We start from the raw sequence: 12783 nt of genomic DNA, 5'->3' as shown, positions 1-12783 counted from the left end.
ATTAGGCTGTCTCTGCTCTAAGGAGGGCCATTGCTGGGTCTGCAGGCACTGGCACGTGCCTGGGCCTTCCAGATCACTGCACAGTGCAGTAAAGGGAAGCACAATAGCAAGTGGAAGCTTGGGTGAACCTCTCTGTTTCAGACAAACAGACTGTTTAATCTGTCCAGAGTTTAGTGACTGATAATGACTGACAGACTGTACTGTTAAAAACAAAAAAGGCCTTATTTGCTCTTACCTCCCCTTAGTCTTGAATTTCCAAGAATGAAAGAGCTACTCTTCCCATGTCTGCTGCGGTGTAAGGGACTCTGCTCACCTTAGAAACCTTTTCCTACGCCCATCTCCACAGAAGGCTGTTCCTGAGCAGGGTGCCAGGCAGGGGTATGGCACTGCAGATGTTCTACCAGTTCCCTGGGCATTCACACCTCCCTCTCCTGCTGAACCTCACCATCAGACACTGAAATTCTTTTCCAGATGCTACATGCTAACAGCCCAATCATCCTGAAATCAGGCTAAATGCCCACTTTCCCCTGTCCTCCCTTTTATATTATTGAAGAGTTTACAGCACAATGTTCCCAGCTACATGGCTCTGCTTTTCTCTTTTCCTTTGTTACATTTCATTCCATTTCTATTACTCCACTTCTCGAGGTCACCTGACCCTTTGTGTAGCACATCCTGGTCCTCCTTTACTAACCTGTGCCCTCCAAATGCTACCAGCAATTTGCATAACAGTTCCCTACCTGTTTGCTGAGGACATGGACCAATAAAGTAAAGCAGCATACGTTTTAAGACTAACCTAAGATATCTGGGAAACATCACTATCAGTTTTCCTGCAAGCTGATATGTTTCCTATTTATAGTGCATATTTTTATGTCTCCACTTCAGCCAGCAGAATTGTAACATGTAAGTAACATCTTTAGTAATTCCCCATATAGCAGCTATCAGATAGTAAAGTCTAGGAGATCCACCACATTTTTCCTGACTATGAAAATTGATTATCTTAAAAATAGTAGTATAACATGACCCAGCATTAGTAAAAGCTTGCTACATTTTATTCCACTTTCCTCTCTCTGTCCCTCCTATCCTTCCTCTCCTATTATTCTTCCCTCCAAAGTCTATTCATAAGTCTTACATGCTACTGTTACAAGTTGAGCAACCCTGTTGTTACTGCTTGGAAATACAGGACATTTTTTATTTGCTCTTCTCCAATCACAAGCCTGAGGTTCTGCTTGCTCATTTCTCATGCCCAGTCTGAAAGGGTTCTAGTACAAAAAGTGCCTTGTCCTCATGCCCACATCCCTCCATAAAAGTGGACAGATTTTGCTGTGCAAATACAGATTTTGCTGTGACATTTTCTCTCCTCCCTCTCTGCCAATGGCTTTTTAGGGAAGTGGCAAGCAGTTTGTTGCTAATTCCTGTTATGTTTGGAACAAGGCTACAGATAGTCATAAAATGAAAAGATGCAAAAGGTTTATGTACCATTGTCATCAGGCTTAGGTGGACTGGGATTGTCTCTTGGATGAACCACAGGCTCCTCATGCATGTCTGCAGAGAGGCAGCTCTTTCCAAGACTCACTCAGTTTAACTCATACCCAGCCTTGGGTCTGCTGAAGCATCCTCACCCAGGCCAGCAGTCTCCAGAACTGAACCCACACAGCGTGGGCTTGTTCTGGGGAGATCCCCATTCCCAGAAAGGAAACCAAGCTCTGTTTCTTCCCCAGCACAGGACTGCAGGCAAGACCCCTGCCCTGGGCTGAGGTCACAAATGTTTGGTATTTCTTACTCCTTCTCCCATTTATCTTGTCTTGCCAGTCAGGCAGTAATTTTTTTAAAAGAATCCCACAGTACCTATCACCAGGGTCTTCCTTCTGCTAGAGAGCATTCTAAGGTTTTCTCCACTCATTCTCATTTATTTACAATATTTTTATATCATACTTCTCTGGAATTCTCCAGTGAGATCAGGCTCACCTTAAAGCATATATATGCATTATTTATACCTGCCTGCAGTTAACGTTTTCAAGGCCAGTGTAGAATTTTTGCATGAGGTCCCAAAAATATAATAAAGAGTGAGTTAAAAGAGACTGACCGTGAACTTCTCCTTATTGCACCACAGTGTGATGATCTGGATATTTACTAAAGAAAGAAAATGGTTTGGTGTTGACTTAAATGTTGTTCATTAACTTATTTTCCATCTCCCATGTTTCAAACTATGCTGAAATACAGTGTTTGTTCCTTTGGAGAACATGTTATGTAAACTTCTGATGAAAAGTAAATATTTTCTTTGAAGGAAATGTTTATACCTGATCCAGTCTGAAATATGGAAGCTACTATAAAGGAGCAAAGAAGGTCTCTCTATTCTGACATCATTCAGTTTAGGTAAACAAATATGACAGCCAGTATCACATCAGGAACAGCTTCTAGGCAGTCACTTGTTTTAAATCTACTGGGAAACAGATGAATATTTAGGGCTGTATCATCCCCTCTTCAATGGCACATGTACCAATATGGCTGTATTTTTTTCTACAACCTGTGCTTAGAAATGTTATATTTGAACAAATTCAGCATTGTTGTGCCTAAAACATGAATCCATATCACGGGCCTTATACACAGGCCAGGAAAAACAGAATTCTTGTCCTTGACTGCCAACAGCTTGAGTAGTCTTGTACGTCCTTCAGGCTAAGGCAGTGCTTGTTGCCTGTTGATCTCCAGATGCTTCACCAAACAGGTATTTGGCTTCTCCAGTGTGGTGTCACTCCTGTTTCACATGCACAGAAGCTGAAGCTGAAACTGCTGGTGCCTCCAACCACCGCTGTAACGCCGGTGATAGTCTTGCTTTGTGCCGGCAGTTTGCCCAAATGATCTCCAGAGATCCCTTCCAAAACTTTTCTGATTCAGTGACTCGACAGGTTAGATGATCCAGGTTCTCCTCTGGTGGCTGTTGTTTCCCACGTGGCTGCACAGCCACTCTCAGGATCTGTGCTAACCCAACTCCTGGAGTTAATCTGCCAAAGACGCAGCCTCACCACAATGGATGATTCTTCTTCAGATGGCAGAACTGCCTGCATCACCGCACTGCCCGGTTGGGTGAATGACGGAGCAATGCCAGAGCAGAGCCTGTGGCCAGGAGCAGGGAATGGCACCTCCCCTTTCCGGGGCCGTTCGCGGCTGCACCAGCGACCCGTAACATCAACCGTGCCATTGGGACAGGCATGGGAATTGAGCCTGCTCCATTCTCCACTCCTGCCCCGCTCCCCAGAGCTGTCACGGTGCCACAGGTGTGGTTGAGTACCTCTGATGGACACCTGCCAGACTGCCCCGAGCCTGCTGCCGTTGGGAGGCATCAGGCGAGGATCCTGGCGTTTGGACTGCAGGCACGGAGCCGTGCCTGAAAACAGTTGGCAGGGGCAGTCCCTGAGCATCGTGATTAAAACCTGTCAGTAGCACCAGCTCCTTAATTTTCTGCCAGTGTGTTCACCATCTTGCTGCAGGTACAAACCCCTGCATCCAGAATATGCCTCTGTGGGACATGCCATTTGTGCTCGTTTTCCACAGCTTTCTGAATACCAAAACTTTTAAGTATTAAGAGAGTTTGGCAGCAAGTAAAATGTTCTTAAGCCCATGCACAGCACTTCTTCTAGTTTCTAGCTACTCTGAAGCATTTTTTTGCTCGTAGGCTTGGGTTCTTCTTCCCCACGAGCTTATCTTCAAAAACATGCTCTTATTTCAGATTCAGTTTCTTTGACCTTTGTAACACAGCAAACTTGAACTTCTGCTCTAAGAAAGCCTGTTCATCTCTTCCTGTCTTCTTCCATAAGCTTCCCAAAGTACTGTGCAAGTCCATTTAACACCCTCTTGTTGTCTCTTTTGCTCTTGGTATGTTTTCCATTCTGTAGTCTGTTCAGAGTTGGCTAAACTGGTTTCCCAGCTCAAGCCTTCCACTTGGATATCAATCACTCAGAGGCCTGAGTACAAACTTCAGTGTTAAGTATCCCACATAGTCCCTAGTCTGAAGGGACAGGCCAATAATGTTTTTTTTAAATATCTACAAAACTTTACATGCTGGCTCTTCTAACCTGATTAGTTTCAGTGGAATTTAGTGGGCTTTCCTATTCTTCACTCCCATAATTCCTTTCACAGGCTTTAGTTGCTGAGACGTTTCAATTTGTGGCATCCAAGGTCAAAAATATCCAAAGATCTCCACTCCACCTCCCTGCTCTACCCAAGATACCAACCAGTCTGGCTCATTGCTCCTGTGTTTTTCCCACAAGCATTGTTGCACCTTCTCCAGTGTCTCTGGTAAATATAAACTGGATGGGGACAGAGTGGGAAATGGAGATGGAAATAACTATTTCAGAAATTATTCTTGCCCCAAATAAGATATTTTATGTTCATCTCCAACTGCAGAAAGAGCCTGTGGACTGGAATAGGGGAATTTACTCCTGAATACAGTGCTAATCTGTTAGACCACGTGTTTCTTCTCACAGAGACATACTTCTTATGGAGTTATTGCTTTTTCTGGATTTATTATAGGGCATCTTTGGGGTGAGTTACAGTTGATTTCAGAATGCAGAAGAAGCAAAGGGCATATATTCCTTACAGAGCAAACTGTCTTTTACTGACAAACACATATTGATCCTAGCAGTGGGACCCAATTGTGACCAAGATCTGTAATCCCTATTAGTTTATTACTTAGAGATGAAAGGAAAAAGGGTTTTCCTCCCTCATTATTGTCATAATACAGCAAAGAAATTGTCCATTTCTTACTGATTTAAATTTTATTTTCAACAAAACTGAATAGAAATTATTTAATCATTCATACTCTATTTACCTTTCATATCAAAGCAAAGTTAGCATAGGCAGCTTCATGATGCATGTAAAACAAATCCCAACAGAGACCATTCCAGGATTTTTGGGGAAATTATTTGTATCATTATTATTCTACCAGTCTGCCTGCAATTTTCATCTCAAACCCAATAAATTTTCCCCCCAGTATCTGCAATGACTTCCAAAATTATGCAGATGATTATTTTATTAGCATGTACGCAGATGGTAGACTGCCAGGCACAGTTACTGTCATTGCATGGGGCTCTCTGTAATGCAAGAATTACTAGGAAAACAGTGCATCTGGGCACTGGTTATATAAATTAAGACCAAAGCAACAGTTACAAACTCAATTCAAACAAAATCAATAACAGGTATGTAAATTATCAGACTAGTAACATTAGACATAATGCTAATCTCTTCATGTCAGTCTAGCCCTACACTGAGTTGTGGGGAATGTCTGACAGGCTTCTGCCCCATAGTGTCATTTCTCACTGACTTTATTTAAACCCAGTTCTATTTAAAGCAGTTCATCACAACTCTTGCAATTTACTCTATGGATATACCTTAGACCACACCTGAAAGACAAGGACCTAAGAGCAGAGCAGGCTACAATGAACAGGGAAAAAACACACATTCACTTTATAACATCATTTTTGTACCATGGCAATCAGATCCCTCTGAGACATTTGTCACACTAGACTGGCAGTGATGTTTATTCCAATGCTTTATTTTGTATAAATGCAGTGTTTGTCTCTTCCTACCTCCAAGGCATGCAGCTTGTAAAATCATTTTGGATATGAAAAGCGCTGTGGGGATGAAGTACCTGTAAGATCAGCGAGTGCACACAAAGCCCCAGAGCTGTGTGGCTGCAGCTGTGCCGTGGTGCTGGGTCGGCTGCCTGGTATCAGTGGCTGATGAGCAGCAGGAGCCAGCACAGCCTCAGGTGTGTCAGCACCCATCCTCACCCTGGGGGCTTTTCAATTGCTGAACACTCCCCTCCTCCTCTCCTTGCTTTGATTTCTTCCTCTGGTGTCCATCTCTTCTCCGTGGTTCCTCTCAGCAGCTGTGGACTCCTCTGGCACTGACACAACAGTGACCAGATAGCCTCAGGTATGTTTGCCCTTACTTAGGCCACAGACTAAGAAGTATTTTATTCTGTCTGGGCCCAAGGACCAAATATGGACTGGAGATTCTTTCCCTCGCTGAATCCTGGACCTACCTCTCTTCTCTGCAGAGCAATGCACTCTGCCTCCTCCACAGACAGATCACTGGGGGAATGTGATGGCAGCAGAAATCACCTGGCTTCCTCTGTTGGACTGTGACATGTAGGTGGAGAACTATGGCATCCTTTACTGCTTGGGAAACTTCTCCCCATCTTCTTCAGGAAGAGGCAGAAGGCTACCAGCTTAAGCATGCGGGTTAAGGCCTGCCCCAAAAGTGTGAAAGCATAATCCACAAGAGCAGGAGTTAGTATATCAAGGAGACAGGAATCTGAATACACCTTACACTGTTTCAGAAATCTGTTCTCTATCTGTTCAGGCACGGGTGGGAAGATTGTCCTGTTGGATCTGGACAAGCTAGAAGCCAAGTGTTATATTAAAATCTGTGTGCCACAGGAGGCTTGTGAACACAGGTCTTTTGTTGAAATATATTATATATATTATATCTGCAGATTGGGTTTAGCTTTACACCTTGATTCTTCTGGCACAGCTGTTCACATTAGGAAAGTCAAACATGATGACAGATCTGATAGCTGGCACTGTCTGATGCAAACATGGGAAGCAGGAAGCAAGAGAAATCAAAGAAGAAAAATGTGTCTCTCCTTTAATGCACAACAGCAAACACTCCAGCCATATTCTTGCTGAAAGGAATTTGATGTCTCGGTCAGTGCTTTGCCTAATGAGCTACCAACATCAATCTGTCATCATCTGTATTATTTGAAATGGCCTCTGCTGACACAAGGTATATTCATGTACTGGCCCTCCTGGGCACTTGAGAGTTCAAGTCCTGGGCAGTTTATACCACACTGAATGATAATGAAGGGTAACAGAATAATCATGGGCTTCCTTCTCTCAAGGGGAGACAAGAATGTTGTTGCAGGGATCTCCCCCAGCCAAGAATGGCTTTTGATTACAGAGCTGGGAATATGAGTTATTTGTTTCTCTGTGCACAAATAGTCTCCAGCAACTCTTTGCAACAGTGCTTTAGCTCTCCAAAGCACATGTAGCGCATCTGTCCATCTGTCCTGGCGTTTCCATGAGCCTGCCCCAAGTATCTGACTCTCAAATACTTGAAGGGCTGTATCAAAAGCCAAGAAAGAGATGAACACTGACAATAGGTGGAAATTGCAAGGGAAAAAAATCCCCTTTTAATGCATGTCTTTACCTGTTCCTATATTACACACATAACATTACACAATCATCTTTAACATCTTCAGCTGTACTCAGAAAATTACTGTTTCTGGAAATATCTTCTGAGTGAGATTTTAGATTGTAAGGTTTCTAACCAACACCCAGCAGTCATTTCAAAACCCGAATCTTTAAGTTGCGTCATTAGACGGAAGCTTCACACAAATGAAGCAAATAAATTCTTAAGAAACTTAATACAAATGACAACTACTATATTTTTATTGGTCCAAAGTTTGCAAAATATCTTGTTTCCTCTCAGAAAGTACCTGGGAGTTGCAACACCACAATCCCAGCCAAGCCTTATACTCCTATGTTAATGCACACTTAAAACTGCAGTTGAGCTACAGGTGAGTTACATAACAAGACAAATAATGTTTGACACCAGTATTACCAACCTTTCTCTTAAGAACTCAAAGGTTTCAAAATGTATGAACTAGACCTCACTTCCTCTTCTATAACAAGTAAATATCACGTGTTCCCCTTTGTCAGTGAAAGGCTTTCATCCAGCTACCCCAAGGACAGTCTTATTTGCGAGACTTTGTATGAACTGCAGGACGGTTTCTTTGTTCCTCACATATCCCAAAATGAAGGCAAGAGTTAGGGAGGAGCCAGATAAGACTGTTTCAAAGGAATGTTTCACGTCAAACTGCTTTTGGTAAGCAAAGAAGACAAGACTGCCCCTAGAGTGGCATTGCCATGTGTGCTCTTAAAGGCAGATTGAGAAGATACCTGTCAAAACAGAAATGTGGTAGATAAATTCACAATTTCAGGTGGTTTTCAAACATTTTGCCTTTTAAAGTCCTAATTTTTTTAGTGTAATTGCAGCCACCCCTATAACAAAAATGGGTTTAAAAGTCATGTAACACTTTACTGCAGATAATGTGACAAGGGGCAGCTCTTCAGGCCTGTGAGAGCTCAGAGAGGTGATGGCCTCAAGGACACACTGCTCAGAAGTGGGATTGTTTCTGAAGAGAGTGCAAGAGACGTATCTGTCAGTGACAAGGCTGAATGGCTCCAAGAGATGGTGATGGCAGAATGGACAAGGTGAGATCCAGGTGGAAGTTGAGCAAGAAGGTCTTGTCTTGGCCAGGGCCTTGCAGATTCAAGGAGAAAATTGAGCTTGATATTCTTGTGAACCACTTGGAGAAATTATGAAATACTGCCTTGCTTAGGGAGTGAGACCAATGGTAGAGTTCATTGTAATATGAACATACTGAGCTATAGTGACAGATAAAATTGGAATTTCTGATACATTTGACAGGAAGAAAATTATGCTGTAGACCCAGAGTAGTTGTGTTAGACAAGAGGACTATAAAAGACCCAAGATCCCCTTCAAGAGACAGAAGAACTGAAATAATTGATGGAAAAATTAGAAATTTACTGAGATTAGCAATGCTCAACAGAACAGCAGAGGGGACATGCCAGGGGCAAAGGCTGAGATGCCCAATACAGAACCCTGTAGCCTCACCAAAGCAGTTCTGTGAGTTCTCTTTGCCTGTTTTATTCATAAATCCCTAAATAGTGAGTACTGCACTAGACAGTTACATGTACAATTCCTAACTGGCAACAATTAACATCACTGTTTGGTTCTGAATTTCTGGGCTGAATGTAAACAAAGCTACAGCTCTCTTTCCTCTGGCATAGCAAAACTTAACAAATTCACAAACATATTGGGAAAAAGTGTTGACATGCACCTCTACACTGAAATGTGACACTGGGTGTTGTTTTTAATCAGCCCACGATGCTCACATCAGGTCTCCCTTGCTCTGAGACACTAAGGAGGTCACCTGGGCACGGGTGTGTCTGCTCAGAGAGCCTCCTGTTTATTGCTCCTGACAGCCTGGGGTCCCTGTCTGCTGTGAATCCCAGGCTGTGTAAATTAAGCAGGGAAATACTTTGTTGTCATAAAAGTCATCTGCACTTTATGTCTAACATGCAAAATTTCAGCTCCTTAAGCAGGAATGTCTATATAAATTCTTTCAAACTGCACTGACTTGGAAAGACCCACTTCCCCTGTTGCAAATGTGTTATTAATATATCGCCTCCACGCTATTAAATTAAAATGTCCCCCTCATGTTTCCGATCTTACTTCCAGATTTTTAGCCATGTGGCTAGAAGGCAGCAGAGATTGAATTAAATGGGTGATTTAGGGACATGTAATAGTAAAAAAAAAAACCCAAAACCCCATAGGACTTCATCATCTGCCTCACTAAAAATAAATAACTTAAATTTTTTAAGACTCTCTTGCTTGTCAGAATTATGCAAATCTCACTGGGATATTGATTGAGTTTGTCATGCCCCTGAAGGAGTGCTCCAAGGTGAGAAAGGATATCAGTTTGCCATCTTCCCACCTGCCATTCCCTAGCCCTGCCTGGAATAGTGTGGACCCTCCTGTCACTCATGCCAATGAGCCTCCACATGGAAACACACACACTGTTTTCAAAACAGTAGCCCAGCACAAGTAGGGAACAATTCCATAAGTAGGGAACAAATGTTCTCAGACTGCCACAGCATAAGAATTCATAAGAATGAATGTGCAGTTTTTTCTACAAAACTCAGTGGAAAAAGCACTCACCTACAGTGCCGAGAGTGAACTTTGTTTCTCACATCAAAAATATGTCATTGCAGCTGAGCATGTGGGAATCCAGAGAGCACAGCAGGCTTCCCTAACACTTGCTACTAAATTTCAGGGTTTAACTCAGCAAGGGAAGATAGCATGTGGAGTTATCATGTGGAGTTCTCCATCAAAGAGACTAACAGCGTCATAGAACATGACAGCACCCAGACAAATTGTGCACTTACATCTTTAAAGACTCCTGTAAGTAGCAGGAATTAATGTGGCATGTTTCAATTTGCGTTTCAAACTGGAGCCATGTGTCTGTGGACACCCTGGTAGTGCCAGGACAGTCACTGGCTCTCCCAGGGAGTGGAGCTGAAATTCCCTCTCTGCTCATGGAGATGGGGAGAGGTCAGTGTGACTGCAGGGCGTTTGTTTGCTCAGTGTGAAATACCTCGTTTCTGCTTCTGATCCACTGTTTGCTCCTGCGGTTCAGCCCTGCAGTCTCTTCCCAGGTACCCTGCTCTGTTTGTTCTAGGTTTTGGTATGAAGCAATGATCAGGGGAACACCCATATGAGCTGCAGGAACAAACTATAGCATAAGAACATAAAGCCAAAACCCCCCAAATCCTTCCTCAGCTGCTAATCTCTGATTTCACAGTTGCCACCTATCCATCTCCACCACAGCTTTCCCACACCCATCAAATTGCACAGGAATGACACTGAGAGAACCATGACATCCCTGCAGGGCTGAAGCAAAAATATCCCACTGTTTAGAGTTGCATGGCAACATAAATAACTTTGACCTCAATAAAAGGGTGAAAAAGTATAACAAATTTAGGAAGGGGGGGTCTCCCATAGCAGGTCACTGTAACACAGGGTAAGTCAATCAGGGGCTTGAAAACCCTCAACTCATAAAACTGCTCCTGTTTCTGATTGCAGCATCAAAACACAGAGCAGGGAAAATGCGGAAATGGGGAGGTAAATTTAAATCAATCAAAAACTTCACTAAGACAAAACATCTTATATAATCTTCCCACTGGGAAGAGAAGGAGAATAGACTATCATGTAACAAGTGCTAGTTTTGTCAGTTGATGTACTCCTGGAAGGCACTCAAGTATTTCAGTGGCATAGACAATAGAAGAGCAAAATGAGCAAGAGAGAACAGAACAGAAATAGACTTGGTTAGCTTTGTCTGGGAGAGCGGGTCAAAAATTAAAATTTCCATTTCAGTAAAAATTTCAAAATTCCTGACAACTTTTTATGCTCTTTCAAAGGAAAAGAAAAATAAAAGCAATACAGTTTTTTAAAAGAAACTCTAACCAGTGAAAAATGTCTCTGAAATAATAAATACTAAGTCTGGAAGACCAAATTTCAATCCTCTCAATCTCCCTACACTTCTGATAAGTCCAGAAAATAGTCTTATCTAAGGTTTCACTGGCTGGCATCTGGTTTTTCTGACTCTTGGATTCCTCTAAGGTTTTGAATATATCCTTCTACCCAGTGATGACAAACATTTTTACAAAATTCAGTGAGTTATTTCAGATCACAGAATTAAAAGGGAAAATAGTTATTTTCATCCTACAGTTAAAAGAAAATAAAGATTAACAGATTGAGATCAGCAAATCTCACTGAAAAGGAAACTCTAGATGGACATCCAGGACTAAAGGCTCCCAAATTACATGCCATGTCTGCACACTTTATATCTCACAGTAAGAGATTTCTCAGCTGCAAATAGCGCAGCAAACTAGGGCACATGGTCAGCCTTCCTTCTCTTAAAGATTCTAATATTTAATAAAAATTAATTAATTTACATATAATATTCTACTATTACATTCTGGTGAAACTGTTCAGACTTCACAGTTTTTCTTCAGCCTGAAATTCCTGTTATAGGGACAATGGGGGACTTGGACTGAAGTGATTCTGAGCCAATTTACATCTGCTGAAGATTTGCCCGTGTAGTGGAAAGGGGCCAATAAGACTATGCAAATCAATTAGTCTAATTTGTCTTGAGGTTTTTCTCAGACCTCTATGGGTTTTCACACACTTTATTTTTAAATGCTGATTATACTGTCATTTAAGGGACCAATATGCTGCCTTGACAAGACTGGTGACTTTAACTTTCTGACATTTTCCCTGCAGACATTTTCTTGCCTTTGCGTGCAGGTTTCTGAGTAGGTGATGGCTATATAGAAGACAGCCCTGATGTTCCAATATCTTGTGAACTCGATGATCCAAAAGTAATGTACTTAATCAAGTGTAAAGCAAAAGGTGATTAAGTTTTGCAGTACTGTACAATGCCTGACTGCTCAGAAATGCATCTTTTGATGTGGTACAGAGAATTGGACCAGTTCTGTCTGCTTTACCAAAAAATGTCGGTTTAGTAATCTAAAAAGAGAGCCTCAGAAATCCACACAAGTGTTTAACTTTGATGTGAAGCTTTAAAAAGATGATATTTATCTGTTTGCTTGGTTAATTTGCTTGAATTTTAAGCTCAGGAAGGTGTCAATTTGATACCTAGGAAAGTGGTTCTTTGCTTTTTTTCCAAATGAATTTGAGCAGGGGCAGCAAATTTCCAATCATCACTAGTTGTTCCAAGCATCCAACCAAAAAAAAGAGAGAAAGCAAAAAAGAAAACCATCAACTCACCTTTCCATTGTGGTTTATATGAATTATTAAGAACTGAGATTCAGTGGAGCCTCAATTTTTGAGCATAGAATCAATACTATATTTTATATAACAAGGGCAGTAAACCCAGCTCATTCTGCTTCCATTGCAGTGAAGCCTTGTCAAGTCTCTCAGGCAACCTAATTCACCAGGGCCAAAGTCTCACACCACTGGTGTGAAAGGTGGATTGAGATGGATTGGAAACTGGCTGAAGAGCTGGGCCTGGAGGGGCTGATGGTGGCACAAAGTCGAGATGGAGGCCAGCAAGCTGCAGGGAGAAATACTGGGGTCCAGTCCTGTTGGACACCAGCAGTGATCTGGATGAGGAGC

The 12783-nt window shown here is 42.2% G+C and overlaps 2 long non-coding RNA genes across 2 annotated transcripts in view; one reads left to right on the top strand and one right to left on the bottom strand.

Annotated features, from left to right (window-relative positions):
• LOC135278716 (uncharacterized) overlaps positions 1 to 12783 on the bottom strand; it is a 133711-nt gene that overhangs the window by 44324 nt on the left and 76604 nt on the right. The gene's annotated exons all lie outside the window — the stretch shown is intronic.
• Positions 5754 to 11232, top strand: LOC135278715 (uncharacterized). Its single transcript, XR_010346153.1, has 4 exons — positions 5754 to 5931; positions 7489 to 7576; positions 8106 to 8273; positions 9920 to 11232. It is a non-coding gene; the product is annotated as an uncharacterized LOC135278715 (long non-coding RNA).

This window comes from Passer domesticus, chromosome 11, assembly GCF_036417665.1.
Source record: "Passer domesticus isolate bPasDom1 chromosome 11, bPasDom1.hap1, whole genome shotgun sequence".
In the NCBI taxonomy this organism is placed as follows: Eukaryota; Metazoa; Chordata; class Aves; order Passeriformes; family Passeridae; genus Passer; species Passer domesticus.
This window is presented reverse-complemented; position numbering and strand designations above follow the sequence as displayed.